Source organism: Helianthus annuus, chromosome 11 (genome assembly GCF_002127325.2).
Source record: "Helianthus annuus cultivar XRQ/B chromosome 11, HanXRQr2.0-SUNRISE, whole genome shotgun sequence".
Classification (NCBI taxonomy): Eukaryota; Viridiplantae; Streptophyta; class Magnoliopsida; order Asterales; family Asteraceae; genus Helianthus; species Helianthus annuus.
This window is the reverse complement of record NC_035443.2, coordinates 60,299,458-60,307,946: the sequence shown is the minus strand read 5'-3', so window position 1 is coordinate 60,307,946 and position 8,489 is coordinate 60,299,458. Positions and strand designations below refer to the sequence as shown.

The following is an 8,489-nucleotide window of genomic DNA, read 5'->3' as shown; positions in this document are numbered from 1 at the left end:
GTGCCCATTCTCCCCAGAACTTTGTAAAGAGAAGCATCATTATACCACATGTCATTCCAACAAAAAGCAAAGTTACTATCTGATGTTGTACCTCAGTTTTATCTGTTTGAATAAGAAAGCTCATTCAAAAGTTTCAAGAACACCCAAAATATCATTATTCAAGCTCTACATTACATAAATTTCATATAACAAATAAACTTTACTCTATGCAGAAACCATTTAATGAATTAGAGAATTGAACATACGGGAATGTATGAACATACACATCTCTTCTAGTTCTGGATTATTCCTTATGTAAAAGGGCGATGTAGTGGATCGTCGCAAAAAATAAATTAGGGTTTCTCAAATGAATCGAAGAAGATGGGAGGTTAGGGTTTACAAATGAAGAAGATGAAAGAGATTTAGCATTCAAACCCTCATCATCATGCTTCAAAACCCCTACAATGTTAATCACATATACATATCAACATTATTCATACAAAAAAACGCTCTAAACCCTAACCCCAACACTGATTCAATTCAGATCAATACGTCATTAATGGCAAAAAAGATGAATCATAACCTAAATGGTTCGGTGGTCCTTGTGATGATTGAGACAAAGAGAGTCATACAATCCAAGCATTGGTATCAAGTATGGCGACCATTTCATATCTTCTTAGGCCTGATTTCATGGGCAATGTTGGCTATGTGGTTATCAATCCCTATTTGGAAGATTATGAGGCTTCTTACTTACAGGATAAAATCAAATAAAAGGATTGAAGAGATCGATTGAAGAAGATGCAATGTGCGGCGTTGTAGTTTTTAGGGTTTGAGCGGGGTTTGCAAAATGAATTGTTCAATCACGACTTTAGAAAAGAAGCGGAAGAAGTTTTCCCTCCTAAACGAACAAAAGAAGGCCTAAGGAGATGCCAGGCAGCAATAATTGGTGTAAGAGGCTGCCAAGTGGCCTAAGATGGTTTTGTTTTATTATAAGGTATAGATGTGCTATGCATAATAAGCCTTAATAATTCATGAATATATTATATAACATAAACTAGGTTATCACCCGTGAATACTCACGGGTTGGATATTTAAATTTTATTAATCACAAATGTTTATATAACATCTCAAGTGAGCTCCATGCTACCATTTTTTTAATTTTGCATCTTCCATCACATGTGAAAAGTTTGACCCTTTATAAAGAATGAGTCGATAGATAACATGTCAAATTGGTAAAACAAAATATTAGCTAAAAAAGAAATAGGTTGAATGGGACAAATGTTGTCCGAAATGTATTTAAATTGTATGAAACTTCCCAAATGACTTATTAAATTTATTTTTAAGGTTCAGTAAGGAACGAACAAAAAAGTATTTATGTGGTTTTGCCAACTCTAAATGACAATTTCCTCCGTATTGCAGAGCTTGTAAAGGGCAGAAATCAAATATTTCTGTGGAGAGTCCTGTTATTTCTTCTATTTGAGAGAATGGTATGCCACACTTCAAGTGGAAGAAACATGTTCGTAAATGGTAGAATAACATGGCATGGCCCAGAAAGTTTTTTTTTTAAAAGGCAAGGTAAATATATTAAATCCAAAGAAATTCTAGAGATGATTAGATGAACTCATTACAACAAAGGGGGAAACAACAAACCCCACACTAATGTCATAGGAAAAAAAGCACGACTCAACTAACAAAATTACACCATCCCCATAAGAAAAGCAGCTCTTTAACCTTGTCTACCAGTTGGTGTAATGAAGTCGCCCTGCCGTTAACATTTTTTTGTGCTTGGCCATCCAAGCTCTCCACATAGCCGCAAACATCACTGCTGTCAACATCTTCTTACACTTCTGATGTCTACTCTAGTTGACCAGTTATTTACCCCGTGAAGCCAATCAACTACGCCTTTCGCGACTAACAAAACCAGGAGCCGCACCCAACAAAAAAGCTACAATGAGATAACCAATATTGTTTTCTATTTATGAATTGTGAACCAAATAAAGGGAAAAGACATTTCGAATAAAGGCCCAACCATAAACCATACAGTGTCCACATCTGAACCTTTGCTTCAGCCCCTTCACAAACAATCAATTTCAGGGGGTTGGACCATTTATTTTATGTATACAACAAATTTAAAACATAAAGACTACCTATAGGCAATAGCTACCCAAACATCCTACAAAATCTCACCAAAGGGTAACTTGTAATGTATGCAGATAAGTAAATAGGTCAAAGTTGATATGAATATAGATTTTTGTAAAAAAATTGATGTTTTTGTTGGATATCAAGCTTGAAATAAGAACAAAAGCACTTAATCTAACTTTGTATGTAACTGTGAAGAGTAAATAAAAGACAAAGAAAAGAAAGCGAAGGGGATTAAAGGCCCCACTTTTATTGAATAAACTAATGGCTATAAATAGCCTACAAATCAAAGAAAACCAAAGGATACTAACAAACTGCGACCATAAACTATGAAGTTAAACAACAGAAGTACAGAACAAATCAACCAAACCTACTCAAACGTGGAGTTCGTGAAACGTACCTTTCCCACTAAACTCAGTCAATCACATGATTTCCTTTCTTTATTTTACCCTTAAATGACTAAATAAACTTGTTAAATAATAAAAACATGACCCGTAAACCGACCCAAATCTAAACAACGAATCTTTATCTTTATAGTACACAATTCGCGCTAACTATATAATTTGATGCTTCTATTAATTTAGTTTTGATACAACATCTATATATATGACTTATGACCCGAAGACCCTAAATAAATCAGATAATTATTAATAAACATGAAACACAAAACAACTACCAATCTTCAATATGGAAAGCGCATTCCAAGGACAACAAACGAACACCAATAAAGAGAAGAGAAGTTTTTGTTATTCTGTGAAGCAGTCCGTCAATTAAGTATTTGACTAATCGTGTCTCTAAGCATAAACTGCCTTGAAAGACAAAAAAAAAAAAAAAAAAATAAAGGATCTTTAGCATAAAACCACTCCATAAAAACCAAAACACCCTATAATTTGCTAAAACATACCTGTAAGACGGCTGACACAGAAATCCAGCATTATGTCCAAAGCATAAAAACTGAAAGAAAAACAAAAACGTCAAATACAACAGCAAAGACATGCTTACATTCTACCATATATATATATAAAAACAATCAAATGCACCTGCATATTTAAATAAGCAAATATATATATATATATATATATATATATATATATATATATATATATATATATATATATATATATATATATAGTTAATAGCATTCAGGCATCTTGGTAAATCTGGCACAAATAATAAATATAGTTAATAGCATTCAGGCAAAAGTAAGAAGCAAATGAGGGTACCAGAGCGCAAGAAACGTGCCAAACCGCCAAACCAAGCAACGCACTCCATCGCTACATCTCTCTCTCTCTCTATTTACACACAGGGCCAGAAAGTATTAGCTGAAAAGTAAAAAAAAAAACACATTTTTCTAATTTTTTTGGTAGAAGTATAAGAACAGTTTCCACCTTTTGACCCGTTTAACCGATTTAATCTGTTTGGCACGTTTCCATGATATGAATTGGTTAAAACTTAAAACTATAACCTATATAGTTGAGTAGTTGAGAGGTTTTAAACCATTCGATGGAATCCGAAAAAATAAGGAAAACGACCTGGGTGAGTTTACCATTATCTTATAACAAATTCCCCTTTTAATGAACAAACTAAAGTTCACAAACAAAATGAAGAACTTGATTAAACCTATAAGCGAAGACCCAAACCTGAATTAACGGGTGAGAACAAAGGGTTGAACCTAAAAGCTCCATCAACGGCGAACACTACAAAACAAAGGCAATTCCATCAGCGACGAACACTACAGAACATAATGAATGTCTGATGTGAACTCCAAAGTAAAGCATATTCCATTTACAACGATTGATTATTATTTTTTATTTTTTTAGTCAACTTTATTAACCACCAAACACAATTACATCTTGAGCATGACCCACCAACCAAATATACCATTACAATTTAATTAAAGAAACACAAATTTATTCCATTGAGTCCACTCCAATGATGCCAGTTTTTTAACCTAAAGAAAGCCAAAGTCTTTTATTTCATCTAGCAGGTTGCCGATCTCCATCTTCTCTTCTCTGATCTAAACATGACCTCATTTCTTAATTTCCATAGCACTCAGCATGCCGTTAAGATGACCGACTACAACATTATTTTCTCTGTTTCTGATTCCACTGCCACCTCATGATACTTCAGCAAATCTGAAATCTGGAAGGCAAACACATTTGGAATGGAGCACCAAGCTACATAGCATGAAATGAATAAGTGTTCTGTTGTCTCTTACTCGTCGTTGCAAAGAGGGCATATAGAAGAATTAACATTAATTCCCCTGCTAATTAGTGTCATTCGAGTTTGTAAGCGATTCTGATTAAGACGTCACCCAAAAATATTACCTTTTTGGGTAAGAGTTAGTTCCACATAAAGGGATTCACATCCACTTGTAGCCCCTGCCAAGCAAGGAGAGCTCGAATGGATTTAACCGAAAAGGCGCCATCCGAGCTCCCGACCAGCTCCAACTGTCTTCCCCGCTCCTAAATTGAACGCCTTCCAGAATCATTATACATTCCTGAAGTTCATCTCTTTCTTGATTAGTAGAGGGTGCTACACTTCAGTTCCTAGAAAAGGATAGAATTTTGCCTTCCCTCCTCAACCTGACGAACAATTAAACAGAAATCAATAAGTTGATAAGTTCAAGTTTGGATCAGGGTGTCTCACCGCTGCCATAGATCCGTTGTAGCTCAATCGCGTCGCTGCCGGGTGCAGTGGTTGGCTATCCCATTCTCTCCAAAATATATGAGATCAACATGAGTCATCGGACTAAGGTTCATGGACAACCAACTTAACCAAATGGAGATTCATGCCTAAACATGGTTAAACGCGTGATTACATTCAATTCACATCCTGAACAAAAACTGTTTACAGCAGGTACCTTATTGCCATTTGAACGCGGTGATTCCTCAAAAATCCAGCAAAAAGGGTGGTGATTTCTTCAAGATCTGCAGCGCAAAGCACGCATGCCTCCACATTTGATAAGCATTTCACTGTCCTCTTGCACACCAATTTGCATCCTGGCTTCCCCCGTGTCCTTGCATCTACAATCCATTTCAATTCAGGTGTGTTTGGATGTGTGTTTTGAAATAAATAAATGACCACAAAATCCAAACTTTGTGAAAAAAGTAATAAAAGACTATGAGAAAATAGTTTATATTATACCTCCATTAAGAGAGGAAGGTTCAAGGCACCATGTGAGGAGTTCTTCACCACATACATCACCTTCAGATAACGTAACCACATTCCCATCTTCTCTTGTGCTTTCCATTTTCCCTCTTACAATAAAAACCATTTTTGTCACAAACCCTCCTTCATATAAGGTTGTTCCTTCTTTTATATATGTCTTTTGCCTTAATCTTTCACATATCGCATCTAAAATCGGTTCAATCCATTGACGCCAAAATCCGGACCTACAAATTCAATTATTTAAAAATTGTTTTAAGTGTAATCATTGCCGAACACAGATAAAGCTTAGATATGAAAATGTCAATAATATTTGAAACTCACTTTCTTGACAAATTTGAAGAGGTGGCAGCAGATATCTCTTTGCAAGTCTTCAGGCAAATTCTCCATTAGCACTTCTTCATTAACCCCTTGTGTAGCAGCCCAATGATAACGCTCCGAGTCTCGAACTTTTCTGCACACCGTAATCATTAGATAGTCATATTTCAAGCCAAAAACATCAAAGCTAAACTAATAGAAAATAAGAGTCTTACCATCACTTATTACTTAAAACATGGTATATGGGCAAACATATTTCTTCTACAAATTAAAATAAGCTCAAAGACATAGATACAAATCATCGAGAACATAGTTGTAAGCACAACTACTTGAGAAAATTCAGAGAACCGCACTAATGGAAAATAAGAGTCTTACCATCACTTATCTCTGCCACCGCAATCACCAACAATCAACGCCATCCAAACCATCATAAGTTATGGACACAAAACACTACACATCCACATCTACGGTCGTCTTTAGTGCGGTTCATGTTCTGTGCACACTCCATGGATCACCACGATTAAGTTGTGAACTTGTGAAGGAAACTAATACAAATCAATGTGAGAGTATTGTGCACTAAAAGTAAAAGTATATATATGTTTCCAAGAAGTGGAATGGGATAGAGCTATTTCAAATAAAATACTATATTTAATATAGAATTAAATTGAATTCCATTAAATAAGAGCAAACCAAAGCTCTGAACACACAATTACAAAACCCAACGCATCTTTATATCAGCATTCCTTCTATTTCTAAGTTACGCATCCTAACACAAACCCATTTTTACCTAAACTTATTCTAACCCAAACCCATTGTTATCCTTTTTTATCAGTCCAGTCCATCCTGACCCAAACCCATCCTAACCCAACCCGCCCATTTTACCACCTCTAGTCAAGATCAATGTATGAGAGATGTGCTCTCCACTTTAACCTAATTTAAGAACACATTAAAAAAATGACTGACAGAAAAGTAAAAAAAATTGCAAAATTTCACGAGTCCGAGATATAAATAAATAACAAATTAATGACCATAACAAAGAATTTAAACCATCCAATACGCAAATCTTGCAGCAAAATAGCTAACCGAACTAAAGAAAAACTAACGTAATCGTGAACACCAAACACACACACACCATCAAGTAAAAAACCATCAGATATCATCCAAAAAAAAGGTCTTACATCCAAGAACTCACAACAACATCGAACCAACATAGCTCTAAATCAAAATAGTCGGTGGCTTAGCATGTTGCAAATTCATAGTATATAAGTTGACTAATAATAAAATCATGCCTAAATATATTATCGTGTTCATAAAGTTCAATGTGAATGGTTTATACCTTCCCATGTGTTCGGTTTGCGAATCCGTTTGAACCTGTCATAGAAACTGAGCAGTTCGTTTGGCTTGTTATCGATTCCAACCATTGCCCCAACTCTATTACACCAAAACCATTCGGATCACCACCGTTGTCGGTAGGTACGGCTGTCCTTGTTCCACTCAATTATCTCCACTATTTGGGTCACAGAATGTGTCGTTTACCCTAGCCCCTGAAATTGTGGTTTCATTAGCCAAAGATAAAAAAAATAGGAATCACAATTTTCATAGTGATTCATCAGCGAGAAGCAACTTGAAAAACAATACTTTTGACTTTATTTAGATAAAAAACAATATTGTACGACCTCTTCACTTTGACATCAACAAAATTATAAGAGCACAAACTTGAAAACAACATACTTTTAAATAAATATTTTTCCTGATTAATTCATCATTTTCACCAAGTTAATTGCACCATTCATCAAGCATAAGAAATACTCAATAAATCGAAAACTTTTAAATACATATCTTTCCTGATTAATTCACCATCTTCCCAAATCATATGTATATGATCCGATTGCATTATGAATCAGGTTATACCTGCAATTTAGATCCATGTACAGAAATAAAACCCACAATACCTGAGCTTCCATCTTGGACAATTAACATCCACAATATCCATACTTACAACTCATGGTCCCTCATCTTTTAATGTGTAAACTATTTTTAAAACTTCTACAGGAAGAGCATGTTGATCATAATTGATAGGTAGATCCCTTGTCGGTCCTGAACTCTTGCAAGATTATGTAATATGGCTCCTAACACTACCAAAACCCTGCAAGTCCCATACGATGTTAATTAGAAAACAATATGGAAAAAATGAAAAAGAAAAGAGTGTCTTGAACATTACCACATCCTTGAAGACTTGTAACTGGGAGTAAGGATGATTAGCCCGGGTTCAACAAACAAAAAAAACCTAAAAGACGGATTAATAGAATCAGTCTGTAAGGTTTATGAGAAGAAAAAGAAAAAAAATGAATAACGTGATTAGAATCATAAAACACAGAAATCAAAAACAATAAAATTATAAACAAAGAAACATCCTTTGATTGGATTAATAGGATTGATTTGTCTGAAGAAAATGATGATGCAGAGGTTTGGTTAGGGTTTGCAAAGAAAGGTAAATTGAAAGATGAAATGCGTAGGGGATTAACATACCTCAAAGAATCGAATAAGCGGCTTCAATGGATAAGAGAAAACACAGAGATGGAGAAGAGCGAAAGCGGCGATGAAGTATGTTAGGGTTTGTGAAAATATGGAATTGTGTGGAGGAAGAAATCGCTCAAAAAAATATAAGGGATCCGTTTTCAAATTTGAAAAACCCATACATCCGACCCGATAATAACCGGATCCCGCGTACCACATCTTTTTAGTTTGTGTTTTAAGAATTTTGGTTTGTGTATAAGAATCAATATGATTTCCCTCCTAAACTAAAAAAAATGAGTTGTCACATCAGCAAAATTGTCCCAAATCCAATGCCACCTAGCCCAAATCACATCTCATTTATATATATA

General features: G+C 35.0%; 1 long non-coding RNA gene across 25 annotated transcripts; it reads right to left on the bottom strand.

Moving 5' to 3' along the window:
* Positions 1 to 1,523: 1,523 nt before the first annotated feature.
* Positions 1,524 to 8,244, bottom strand: LOC110889738. Of its 25 annotated transcripts, none has more exons than XR_004871382.1 (14): positions 8,134 to 8,242; positions 7,826 to 7,891; positions 6,941 to 7,750; positions 5,980 to 6,097; positions 5,611 to 5,740; positions 5,266 to 5,513; positions 4,982 to 5,144; positions 4,768 to 4,913; positions 4,446 to 4,703; positions 3,759 to 3,815; positions 3,342 to 3,410; positions 3,023 to 3,072; positions 2,009 to 2,051; positions 1,524 to 1,924 (listed from the first exon to the last, which is right to left on the bottom strand). It is a non-coding gene; the product is annotated as an uncharacterized LOC110889738 (long non-coding RNA). The 25 variants fall into 25 exon arrangements; XR_004871385.1 differs by having other exon boundaries at positions 1,525 to 1,890; XR_004871386.1 differs by lacking the exons at positions 1,524 to 1,924; positions 2,009 to 2,051 and adding exons at positions 2,670 to 2,927; positions 4,070 to 4,295 and having other exon boundaries at positions 3,342 to 3,440.
* Positions 8,245 to 8,489: the final 245 nt, after the last annotated feature.